The following is a 12,374-nucleotide window of genomic DNA, read 5'->3' on the forward strand; positions in this document are numbered from 1 at the left end:
TTTGATCTCTTAATCAGTTTAAGTTTTTCAAATTGGTAAATTCTAGTTTTCTTAAACAACCGTATTCTCCCTCCTCATAGATGCCATTTCTAATTCAACTTGGGACCCCCTATATCGGATTTTCACTTGGTATCAGAGCCTTGGCTCTTAAAAGATTTTAAAATTTTTTTTTGAAAGTTTTTTCAAAATCTAACTAGGGAAAGATTTTATTTGGCAACTTCTAATTGTGAAATGGCACACCAAATAGGAACCGGACTTCCGGAAGGCCATTCCACAACTAGACCTCCTTTCTTCAATGGGTCAAACTATGGACATTGGAAAACAAGGATGCGCATCTATCTTCTTTCGATAGATGTGGAACTTTGGTACATTGTTGAAAATGGATACAATGTACCTTCCAATCCTTTTGAAGAATGGAATGTGGTAGAGAAAAGGCAAGCAAATTTGAACTACAAAGCAATAAATTCCTTGTTTTGTGCCTTAGCTACCGAGGAGTTTAATAGAGTTGCTCTTTTTGATTCCGCCAAGACTATTTGGGATACCCTTGCAACTACCCATGAGGGAACATCACAAGTCAAGGATTCCAAAATAAACTTGTTAAAGAGCAAGTATGAAATGTTTAGAATGAGTCCAAACGAGAGTATTTCGGAAATGTATACTCGTTTTTCTATTATTTCTAACGAACTAGCTAATCTTGGTAAATCTTATCCTAACGATGAGCTTGTGAGTAAGTTACTTAGGTCTCTTCCTCCCCATTGGGATCCAAAGGTGACCGCGATTCAAGAGTCAAAAAATCTCAAGACGCTAACCATAGAGGAGCTTGTAGGATCTCTCATCACCCATGAGATGCTCCTTACTAGCCGACAAGAGGAAAAGAAGCCAAAGGAGAAGGAGAGGGAATTTAGATCCCTAGCACTCAAGGCTTCCAAGGAAGACTCATCAAGTGAAGCGGATAGTGACGAAGAAGAAGCTTTACGAAGATTCAAGAGCTTGTGGAGAAAGAAGCATAAGAAAGATAAGAAGAAGAAAGAGGAAAGTGATGTTGAAAGAGCCTTAAGATGCTTCAATTGCAAGAAGATTGGACACAAAAGACCGGATTGTCCACTTCTAAAATCTACTTCCTCTAAGTACAAGGGTAAGAAGGATTGGAAGAAGCATAAGGCTCTTGCCGCCGGTTGGGATGCGTTAAGCACATCGGGCAAAAGCTCAAGTGAAGGGGAAGAAAATAAAAAAGATGATCTTTGCTTCATGACAATCACCCATGAAGTTGAGGTAAACTCTAACCCCTCATATTCTTCATCTAGTAGTAAAAGTGATAGTATACCTTATGATGAATTATGTGAAACCTTGCATACCCAAATTTCCAAAAACAAAGTTCTTAAAAAATCCATTTTAAAGTTAGAAAAAAAACTTGAATTTTTGAAAAGTGATTTATCTTCTTCCATATCTCAAGAACAAGTTACACTTGAAAATCATAAACTTGAGATTAATACCCTTAAGGGTAGCTTGGATGAGAAAACTTGCCAACTTTTAAAATTTCAAAATATGGCAAGCTCCTCCAACTCTTATGAAGATGAAAGAAATGAGCTTTTAGTTCAAACATCCCATCTTCATAATGAAAATGAAAGACTTAGATTATGTTTACATGGATTTCTAAATGAAAATAAAATAATTGACATAATCCTAAGTAAAACTAGTCTTAGACCTCAACATGCTTATCATGATAGGACTAGTGTATCTAACCCTCTTGTTAGATGCCATTTTTGTGGAATGAATGGTCATTACCAATTCCAATGTGCATCCAAGAGTAGGGCTAGATGTGGGACCAAGAAATCTTGGGTTCCCAAAACCCCCATATGATGATATTCATATTGTGTAGATTAGGGGTTTTTTGAACTTAAAATTGAATATATTTCATTTGTATGTTTTGTTTGATAACCCCTCTTGTATTGTAAAATTATTTTAACTAGGGGGAGTTAAAATTGAATTTTTCTTTGAAAAAGGGGGAGCTTTAAAATTGTAAATTTTAAACCCTTGTTTTTCTTACCCCTTCTTTTTGTTGATGACAAAGGGGGAGAAGAATCTAGAGTAAAGTCTCTAGTGTAAGAAAAATGTGAAAAGAGTATATGCTTTGATTTGTAAATCTCTTGTGCTTGTCATCATCAAAAAGGGGGAGATTGTAAGCCCAATGGTTTTTACCTTGGCATTCCCATCTTGTTTTGATGATTCCAATACACAAGTGATCATTTATCACTAATGTGTTTGTTTATCTAAGTTGTAGATCTTGATAAAGTAAGATCAAGGATGCTTGGATTGAAGGCCAAGAAGCCCACATTGGACCACTAATTGGAAGGCCAAAGTCATCAAGCAAGAAGTTATGAAGACTTGAAGACATGAAGAAATTAATATTGAAGACCTTTTCTTAAATGTAATTGATCCAAACCTAGATTAGGTTTTTAGAGGCATGATTAAAGTAATCTCACACACCCTAAATAAACAAGTGATTGTACTTGTGGAGTTCCAACACCTTGGAACCCTCATAGCAATCCCATCTTGATTGAGAACTGGAAGCCCAAAAACAGAATTGAAAATCTGCTCTGCATAGGCTTCTCGGAACTCCGAGAATTCTCGGAACTCCGAGAAATGGTCCAGTAGACTTTTTCCAATTTCTGTGAGGCTTCTCGGAACTCCGAGATTTTTTCTCGGAACTCCGAGAATTCTCGGAACTCCGAGAATTATTCTCGGAACTCCGAGAACACTCCAACGGTCTGAAAAAGAGCCGTTTGGAATTTTGCTGGAATTACCTCAATGCCATTGAACGGTCATATTTTGGTTTTCCTATAAGTATGGGTGTTCTAAACATACAAACCATCAATCCTAACACTCTTAAACTTCATTTGAATACCCAAGAGTGAATCAAGCTTCAATTGTGCCTCTCATCACCAACTCTAGGATTTGGATCATAGGCTCTCAATTGTACATCTTTTGTAACCCTTGTGAAGGGATCTTTTAGTTCTTTCTTTCATCTTTCAAGATTTGTATTCGGGCGAGTATTCGGAGAAGCGGAGCCCTTTTTTCTCCGTGGTGAGGATTGCCACCAAGGTTAAAGCAATTGTAATTGGCACCGATCTTCGCCAAGGTTAAGAAGATCAAATAGTGAAGCCATCAACGGGTTTGGTTGGTGGAGTGGAGTAGGCCTCGAGTTTGAGGACCGAACCACTTTAAATCTCGGGTGCACTCTTTCTATCTCTTTGCTCTTTCATTTGCATTGCACCATTAGATTTAACTTGTATGCTTAAAATATTGTTTTTGATCTCTTAATCGGTTTAAGTTTTTCAAATTGGTAAATTCTAGTTTTCTTAAACAACCGTATTCTCCCTCCTCATAGTTGCCATTTCTAATTCAACTTGGGACCCCCTATATCGGATTTTCAAGTACTCCCCTAAGCATTTAGTTTCAATCCTTGGGAGTTTATTGTGAGCTTGAAAGTTGTGTACGCCTATAAGAGGCTTGAGAGCTTTTCATTTTTCTTTCTTCCTTCTTCATATTATATTTGGAGTTTTAAAGAGAAATTTCTTTCTTCAAGGCGGTGGTGCAACGAAGAAAAACGTTCTCGAAGGCGGATTGTATCCAAGGGTGTGTCCCCTTGTTGAGGTGGTGATTGTTGTATACGCTTTGTGAGGCAGCGTTGAGGAGTCTCACCGTAGTGGAGAAAATCCCAAGGAAAGACCAAGTACTTAGGTAGTGGAGTAGGTCAAGGTTTGGCCGAACCACTATAAAAATCATTGTGGTTTCTCCTTACTCTTCCTCCTCTCTCTTATGGTGCTTGGTAATCTCTTTCCTTTTTTATTTGAATATAATGTTGAACAAGGCTTAGAACTAACTAGGTTAATTTCACAAGCCCTATCTTTTCGAGTAGAAAAATTGTAAAACACCCAATTCACCCCCTCCGGTGTGTTGCCCTTTGGGATTTCAATATCTCTTGTTTTGATTTCATTTAAAGCTTCTTGTTTAAGTCACTATAGATTCTAGTTATGTTGCGTGATCTGATCGTTTTCTTGTTGAATGATCATTATCATTAACCTCTTCATCCTAGATCTCAAATTATTTTTATCAAAATTCAATTCAAATTTTATCCTTTGAAGAAGAAGTAGGATAAAGATCTGAGTAAGGGAGGGGACAAGGTTAGTTTAAGTCCATTCAATATGCTCAGGTTACATCCAGATTTTCTCTAATGATTTTTTTCATACATCTTCTCTTTGATGGAATGAGGTTTAAAGCATGATTAGATTTCAGGTTAGTTTATATATAGGCATGCATTGAATTGCTTGAATTTATATTCATTATCTGAAATTTGAGCCTGAGCTCAAAGTAAAAGAACATTAATTGCATAAATTGCAATCACTCAAATTCATCTTCTTAATTATCTTAGAAAAGTTCTCTGTTAATTGTAGTTTTGTACTCTGCATATTATTTGAATATGAAGATAGGGCGTATTTCATGGAAAATCTGGGCATGGCCTTGACAAAGCTGTCATTCTTTTAATGATTCATCTTTTTTTTGTCCTTTGGTAATGATTCGTTTATATGTAAGATTGTTACTATCATGTCTGAAGTTTTTTTTTTTTTTTTAAAGAAAGAATTTTAGATGTTAATTCAATTTGTTCATATGAAGCTTGATACATGCGAAATGATTTTAGAGTGACTATGTTTTGGTGTCTATATAGCTTAGCTATTCTATCTTTTGATCAATGCATATGAAATGATATCAGTCTCTTAGAAACAAATGAAGGTGATTATAATATGATAAGTTATAAACCTTGAGAATTATTGAAAACCTGAGAACAACTGATAGTTTAAGGAAATTTTGCGTACATCTTGTTATGTCAAGGATAATTTATCCATGTATTAGTATCAGGGCTCATTGGTTGCCATTGTGATATCGTGGAGGTAAAAAGGTAAAGTCATACAGAAATAGATGTCTTTTGATTATTCGAGAATCTTCAGATGTTTATTTTGTTCAAAGATACTCTGGTTTGAAGAAATATGTTAATCTTATTATTTGAGGTCATTGGTGTACTATAGAGTTATATTAATTCTGCTAGCCTTAAGCATCAGTGTTACTTGTAGTCTTACCTAAAAAAAGGAGAATAAAGCTAGCTTAGTTTTGTATGAGATTTGACTTGGCAAAATACTATCATAATTGTGACAATTATAGAGGCGAATATGTTTGGTGTGAGTATCTTATTAGAATTTGAATCATTATCTGCTTTGGTGATTCATCCTCTTTACATTTATGTTACCTGTAGAAGCTTTATTTTAAATAAAAAATGAATGATGAGTAGATATGAGAGAAAGACCTTATCCTCAAGTTGTTAATAGTGCTTGTATGTCATGTTTTACAGATTGTATGTTGTTTAATTCTTGAAATTTTAGCTCTGTTAAGTCCAATTTTTTTTTATAATGGTCTTTGAAACATGCATTCTTAATTCATAGCATTAAATCAAGAATAAAAGGTTTCTGAATGTTTTGAAATTGTTATTTCAAAATAAAATGAATGCATAGAGTGACAATTTTCACTTGTTTCAGTTCTTTATAGTTTTAAGAGTCAAAATTCCCTAAGTTTTCTTCGGATACATTTGTATGGCTATGTAGAGTGATAGTTTTCATGTAGAGAATGACATCAGCACCATCATGTTCTACCAACTATTCATTTTTAGTTTATTTTACAATAACATTGGGTCAGTACATGCTATCTAGCTGAACTTTGAATTCGCTTCGGGAACCAAATTAGTTTTTTGGATTTTCCACATCATTAGTTCAGATTTTTTGAACCCAAACCAAAGTTGGATCTGTCTAGATAACTTGGTGTTGTCTAATAAAACTTCGCATTAGTTATTCATACCTTGTTTCATAGAAAAGATTACACCTGGTTGATTTAATTTTCCGAAAAAAGTAATATTAATCTTAACATGTTTGGCATGCAAGTTCAAAGGGTTTAAATTACCAATGCTTTGAGTATGTTATCAATTGTACTTGTACATTAGCTAATTCATTTTTGTCTATAGGTTGGTCGAATTCTCTGAACATTATTCACAACATTATTCCACACACCACTCTCTTATAGAGAAATGAAATTTTTAATCTGATTGCAAGTTTTGTTTTAAAGGTATATGTCTTATTTAGATATGGTGGGCCATATATGAGTCATTCTAAAAGACTTTGGCTTTTAAATATAAATCTTATGCCCTATGTATTCTCTAGAATATAAAGTAGTGGTATGATTCATGTTTAGAGATGTAGCATGGGTGTTAAGATGACTCATCTTGCTTGACCTGAAAATTTTTCTGGTAAATGTTGTTTAAAAATTTATTAAATCTGTAATGATAACTTATGACTTTGTTCTTTTATATACCTTTATCTCCAACATGGCATTATCTTATCTGATGTTTATTATTTTGTTTTTGATCAATATATGGTAATGTAGCTATCAAGATACAGCAACACATATATCTGTAAACTAGTCATATCATTTTTTTAAAGAAAAAAAAGAAGAAAAGGGCTTATGAAATGATACCATATGAATTACAATGATGATTGGTACATCTACTAATGAATGTCATCAAAAGTTTAGGATTATACATGATAGATTGCCATTAGGACAAATTGATTATAATACGTTCATTACCATTGTTAAGTTCTCGTGTATATTTTCAGTCATTAGAAGGAGTTGAACAGTTCAATGATGGGTTAGAAGTATTCTGTATTCTGATAACCTATTAGTGATCTTTTATCATAGGCAAACATTGATCTTTTTCCGTCTTAAATCAGTGATATGTTGATTAATTAGTACAGAGTGTTGGGTATGCTTATCAAATGATTATTAGAAATCATTGAATGAGTGGTATAATTTGATAATATATGGAATAACTTGTAAAGTGGCTGTACAAATATTCGATGGATTGCTAGTGATCATTCAAAAGTGTTTTGGATAATTTGATGGAAATTTGTAATTGTGTAAGTCTGCTAAGTAATTTTCCAATAATCAGTGTATGGAAGGATGACCTGTACAACTTGTACAACTACTAAAGAAAAAAGGACTTCGGATAGTTGAATAGATGTTAATAGATATATTGTGATGATATAATAAGGTTGTGACCTATTTTTTGGGTTTTCCTTATTAAAAATTAGATGCAAAATTGAGAATATTTCAGGTGATCTGTCATATGTGTAAATCTGGGTTGATATGTTATTTATAAATTTTTGTCCTATGCGCATAATTAATAGTATGATGATTTTTTTAGATCTTATGAATATGGTAAGAATTTATATTCTTCATAAGTATGTGACAATGGGTTTGACAATGTTACTAAATTACAGATATTGGTGTTTGTTTTTTTAGAAGATGCTAACGTAAATTCCCTTTTAAAATTTTACTGTAATGATACAGATTCACATGATGTAGTCATTCATCATATTTTGAATCTCTTTATACTAGAATTAAAGATGATTTTCTTTATGTTGAAAATTATCTATTTTCAAAATGCAAATTCCTTTAGTTGTTGTGATCTAGCTCTCTGAAAACCAGAAATATGTGAATTAATATACAACGGTTGTTTTATGTATTGTTAGATAGTCCTTGGGATATGATAAGATAGTTTGATACACAACTTTAGGGCATCAAGCCTGATCATTGGATTTTATGTGATGTTCATTGATTCTTTATCATAGCAAGATCAAGCAGTACACTCCTTTTGATTCCCTTTCTTTACTAGATAAAGACTAACTGTAGACACCCCATTTTGACTGAACCCTAATAGGCTTAGTTGGATTAGAAACCCTATCAAATTAGTGTTTTAGCTTCCCCATTTTGTTCCTGGAGTAGGTTAGGGTCTCATTTAGGTCCCCATGAAATTTCATCTGAATCTGTCAAGGTTTGCCTAGTGAGCAATTGAAATTTGTAGTATAGGAATAAAAGTGGCGATTTAGCCCGAAAAGGGGGTGCGCTTGAACCTGGAAAGCCAGTTCAAGTTTACTGCGGTGAGCTGTCCAGGAGGGATATGCCGGCGTACAAATTAATGTGTAACATAATTGGGAGACGCATTATCTGGGAGCAGGGCGGTTTCGTAAATAAGTAAATGAGGAAGATTCCTTTCTTCCTTTCCAAGTTACAATTAAGCCTAATCATGAGTTAATGAGAGCTAAAGACTAGGATTAGTTGGGACGAAATATTATGAAGCTTCCTTGGAAGCTTCCTAGTTGCTTTTAGGGTTTTGATCCTAGCCCTTATTTTGTAAAGGAAATTTGGAGGGTTGGGATCAAGGGGGAGAAAAGATATTTTACAAAGATTTTCTCCCCCCTGTTGTCTACCTGGGCCGCCCCTCTGCAGTGCAAAATAGTAGTCATAAATACCTAAAAGGGGGTGTGGATTGCAATAGAGGTGGGTTGTCCATAAGAATAGAAAGGGGGGTTGAATTTGCCATTTCCTTATAAGGTTCCATCGACCCAGATAAAAGGGGAGCTCATTTTCTAAAGAAAAAAAAAACACAGAGAAACAGAGAGGAGGGGAGAAGAATCCCTAATATCCAAAACCCTAACTTAACCCTTTTCGGCCATCTTCTCCGACCACTCTGGCCGGAACCCACCCTCACCTCCGTCACCCCTTTCTTCTCCTCTCACCCGTCTTCTTTAAATACCCTAACCCTCTTCTCAAATCCACCATTTTATTCTCTCCTCTCCTTCAACCACCACCACTAAGGTCGGCCACCACCACCAACACCACCATTGAAGAGGAGAAAAATACAGAGAGGGAAAAACAGAAAAGATTTGCAGAGAAACAGAGAGAGGGAGAAAGAAAAGAAGGTTAGGTTTTTTGTTCTTCTCCATCTCCCCATCTCTGATCATCTCCTCCGGCCACTTCTTCTTCTTCTTCTACCCCTATTCCCACCTCCTCTATAAATCACCACCATCGAAACCCTCTTCTCTATCTTCATCTTGATCTCCCATCATCCATACCCCCAAACCCACCTCCATTCACCTAAAACCCATATCTTCTCAGCCATACCACCGTCCCCAACACAAACCCATCTTCTCCGGCCAGATTGCCGGAATCCGGCCAAGCCACCACCTTCATTTTCATCCCTTTTATAAGCCCAAACCCACTTCTATTTCCCTTTTCACAAACCCATTAAACTCATCTTCTTCCAAGTTCTACCCCATCTCTGCAAAAATCTTCCCCCATTTCCACCATCACTACCTCCTAATCTCTATACCTCCTACCTAATTTCCGGCCGTGCCACCTCCACCCTCGTTCTAACTCATCTCTGTTTCTTCCAATCCTCTCCACTATATATTCCTCTCCACCAAACCCTCCTTCATTTGGGTAACCCTAGATCCGCCACTACCCTCCTAGACCATCCAGCTCCTCTATTGCAGCCATCACCTCCCCTCTATACCACCATCAACCCATCTCTCTAAGATTCGTAAGAAAACAGCAGGGGTGTAGGGGATCTCACAATTTGGGTATTTTGTAGAGGTTAAAAGAAGAAGAGCATAGAGCTGAAGGCAAATGTTAGGAAAGGATAAAATTCAGGTCAAATATTCAATGCTCTCAAATTAGTGCTCAAATTAGTGTGAAACGATTTCCTTGATCGGGTAAGCATCTAATTATTGCAGAATATTTTGTGTGTTTTTCTTCATTTCATAAATCTAGTCCAGAAGAGTCTGCAGTAAATCCTGTAGTTAATTTGGATGGGAAGCGAATTTGTATGGAAATTGTTTCATTCTTGTCAACACTACATGATAAGAGCTATTTTTCTTCATCTCTTCTTAATTAAATAGTTCATACAGTCGAATTTCAATCCGTTCATTTGTTGAGCATCTGAGCTGAAGTTGCTATTATTGTGAAGTGATTATTCCCTATTTGTTTCATTTCAGTGGATTTTCTTTTCCGTATACGGTTATAATTTTTTGGAATAGTTTTGAAAAAAAAATTATTTAGTTTTGTTTCTGTCGTTTCCTCACTGATCATGATGATATCATTCTCTTTGAATTCTGTTTCAATGTTGGTACTTTGGTATGATTTGGATGATTTGGAATTCTTAAATTTTTACCTTTATGTGACTGAAAGTTAGGGAAATTGACACTATCATTCTTTATTGGTCACACTATTTCACTCACATTAAATGCCCATAGTGTGTACTTGGTTGAAGAAATTTTTGTCTGATGAAGAGAAACAATAGGATCATCAATACACAGTGGTTTTCATTTGATACGAATCATTCTTGTTTGAGATTTATTCAGTTGAGAACCACACTCATTATTCCACCTGAGACATACACAATGATATTTTTATCTCATGCTTATTCTCCTATGGCTTATGATTAGATCTCTGGGTTCAATTTTCATCTAGTTGTGCTATATATTTCACCATTAGAATCATCTTGTTACACTCACATGATCTGCAGGATTCCCTGATAGTTATTTGTTGAGGTGTGAGAACGTATATTTTGAAAACAGATTTGGTTTAATTTTCCTTAGCATGGTAGCTGATCCCATTCATCTTTAGAAATTGTAATAGTCTTTTGACTATGGCAGCATTATTACTGAAGCTGAATAACGCCATTGTTATTTGGGTTTTAATCTTAGACTAGAGATCTTTTTCATATTTTTATTTTTTTATTCCCTTCATGTATATCCTTGTGATCCTTATTCTTTGACCCTAAAATCTCAAGCGCTACCTATTTGCGTGCCGTGTTCATTTTAAGCCTTTATCATTTCTCTTCTATGATATTTATAAATTGGTTAAGGCAATGACATGGGTGTGTGTGTGCGTGTCTATACATATATGAGTGTGTGCCAATGTGAGTGTGTGTCTGTGTGTGTGTGTGTGTATCAATGGATGGGGTGCCTTTGTTTTAAATCAGCTCCTGTTTTTACATGAATTCAACCATGACTATGCTCCCGGTTTTTGCACAAATTCTATCTACAAAATTTGTCCTAGTTTTAAGCACAAATTTGTCCCTGTTTTGGCACAAAATATGTCCGCAAATCTGTCCCTGTTTGGCACAAGTTCTGCCCGTAAAATCTACCCCTGTTTTGTATCCCCCTTGTTTCATAAGATAGATTTAAGTTGTCTCGATCGGGATGCTTCTAGAGAGGGGTATTCACTTATAGTCCTCCTTGTTTGTGGGCAATGAAGGCGTAAGCCCAAGCCCATCTTTAGGTGACTCGCTCATTTCTAGTAGCGCTCCCCTCTCTTGACTAGGAGATTTGCCCAGTCTCGTTAGATCCTTTGTTTGCGTCCTCTCTTGTCTAGGAGATTTGCCCAGTCTCGTTAGATCCTTCGTTTGCATCATCTCTTGTCTAGGAGACTTGCCCAGTCTCGTTAGATCCTTCGTTTGCTCCCCTCTCTTGTCTAGGAGACTTGCGCAGTCTCGTTAGATCTTTCGTTTGCGTCCTCTCTTGACTAGGAGACTTGTCCAGTCTCGTTAGGTCCTTTGTTTGCGTCCTTTGTGACTAGGAGACTGGCCCAGTCTCATTAGATCCTTTGTTTGCATCCTTTTTGTCTAGGAGGCATGCCTTGCCTCATTTATAGACTCCATATTTAGAGACAATCTTTGTCTCATTTAGAGAGTTTCCCCGTTTGAAGGCTTACCTAGACTCATGTCAGAGCCCCCCATCCTTTTAGGAGTCGAATCCTTTACTCATTTACGCTCCCTTTTTAGAGTTGGTTATCCTATATGTTAGGAGTTCGCCCCATAGCTTTATGGTTTGCCCGTTAGATAGGAGTTTGTCCCTCAAGGTTGTTAGCGCTTTTCTTTGTTAGAGACTATCTTAGTCATATAGAGCCTTCAGTGCTTGGGATTTTAGATTGTTTTCTCTGTTCTTGGGGCATTAGCTTTCTTGTTATGGATCATCTCTTTGAGGCATTAGTTGCCTGTTCGGGATTTCTCCTTTTGCTTTAAGGCTTTGCCCTAGTTTGTGGTATTACTTGCATGTTCCCTTTGAGAGTGAAAACAGTTAAAGGTCATAAAACTCAGAAGTTTTCTTTTTAAATCCTAAAACATTGGAATATTTGAAAAATTCAAAAAAAAAACCATTAGAAACATTTGAAAATAAAAACATTTAAAGACTTTAAAAAAAATCTAAAGCGTTGACTTTTATGAGCGTAGTTTAAGAAGGTTTGTTTTCGAACTATGTTGCCTTGATCCTCTTCCACGAGGTACGTAGTGCAGCTTGGGATCCTCATCCCAAGTCCAGCCAAACTTTTGCAAATAACATTTTAAATCCTTTTGAATAAACAACTTTAAAATCTTATTTCCAAAAAGCTCGTCCTCTAGAGTTAGGAGTTTATTCTAGATAGAGAGTTTCAAA

Source organism: Tasmannia lanceolata, unplaced genomic scaffold (assembly GCF_043159265.1).
Source record: "Tasmannia lanceolata isolate RefF3 unplaced genomic scaffold, GAP_Taslan_0.1 ptg000008l, whole genome shotgun sequence".
Classification (NCBI taxonomy): Eukaryota; Viridiplantae; Streptophyta; class Magnoliopsida; order Canellales; family Winteraceae; genus Tasmannia; species Tasmannia lanceolata.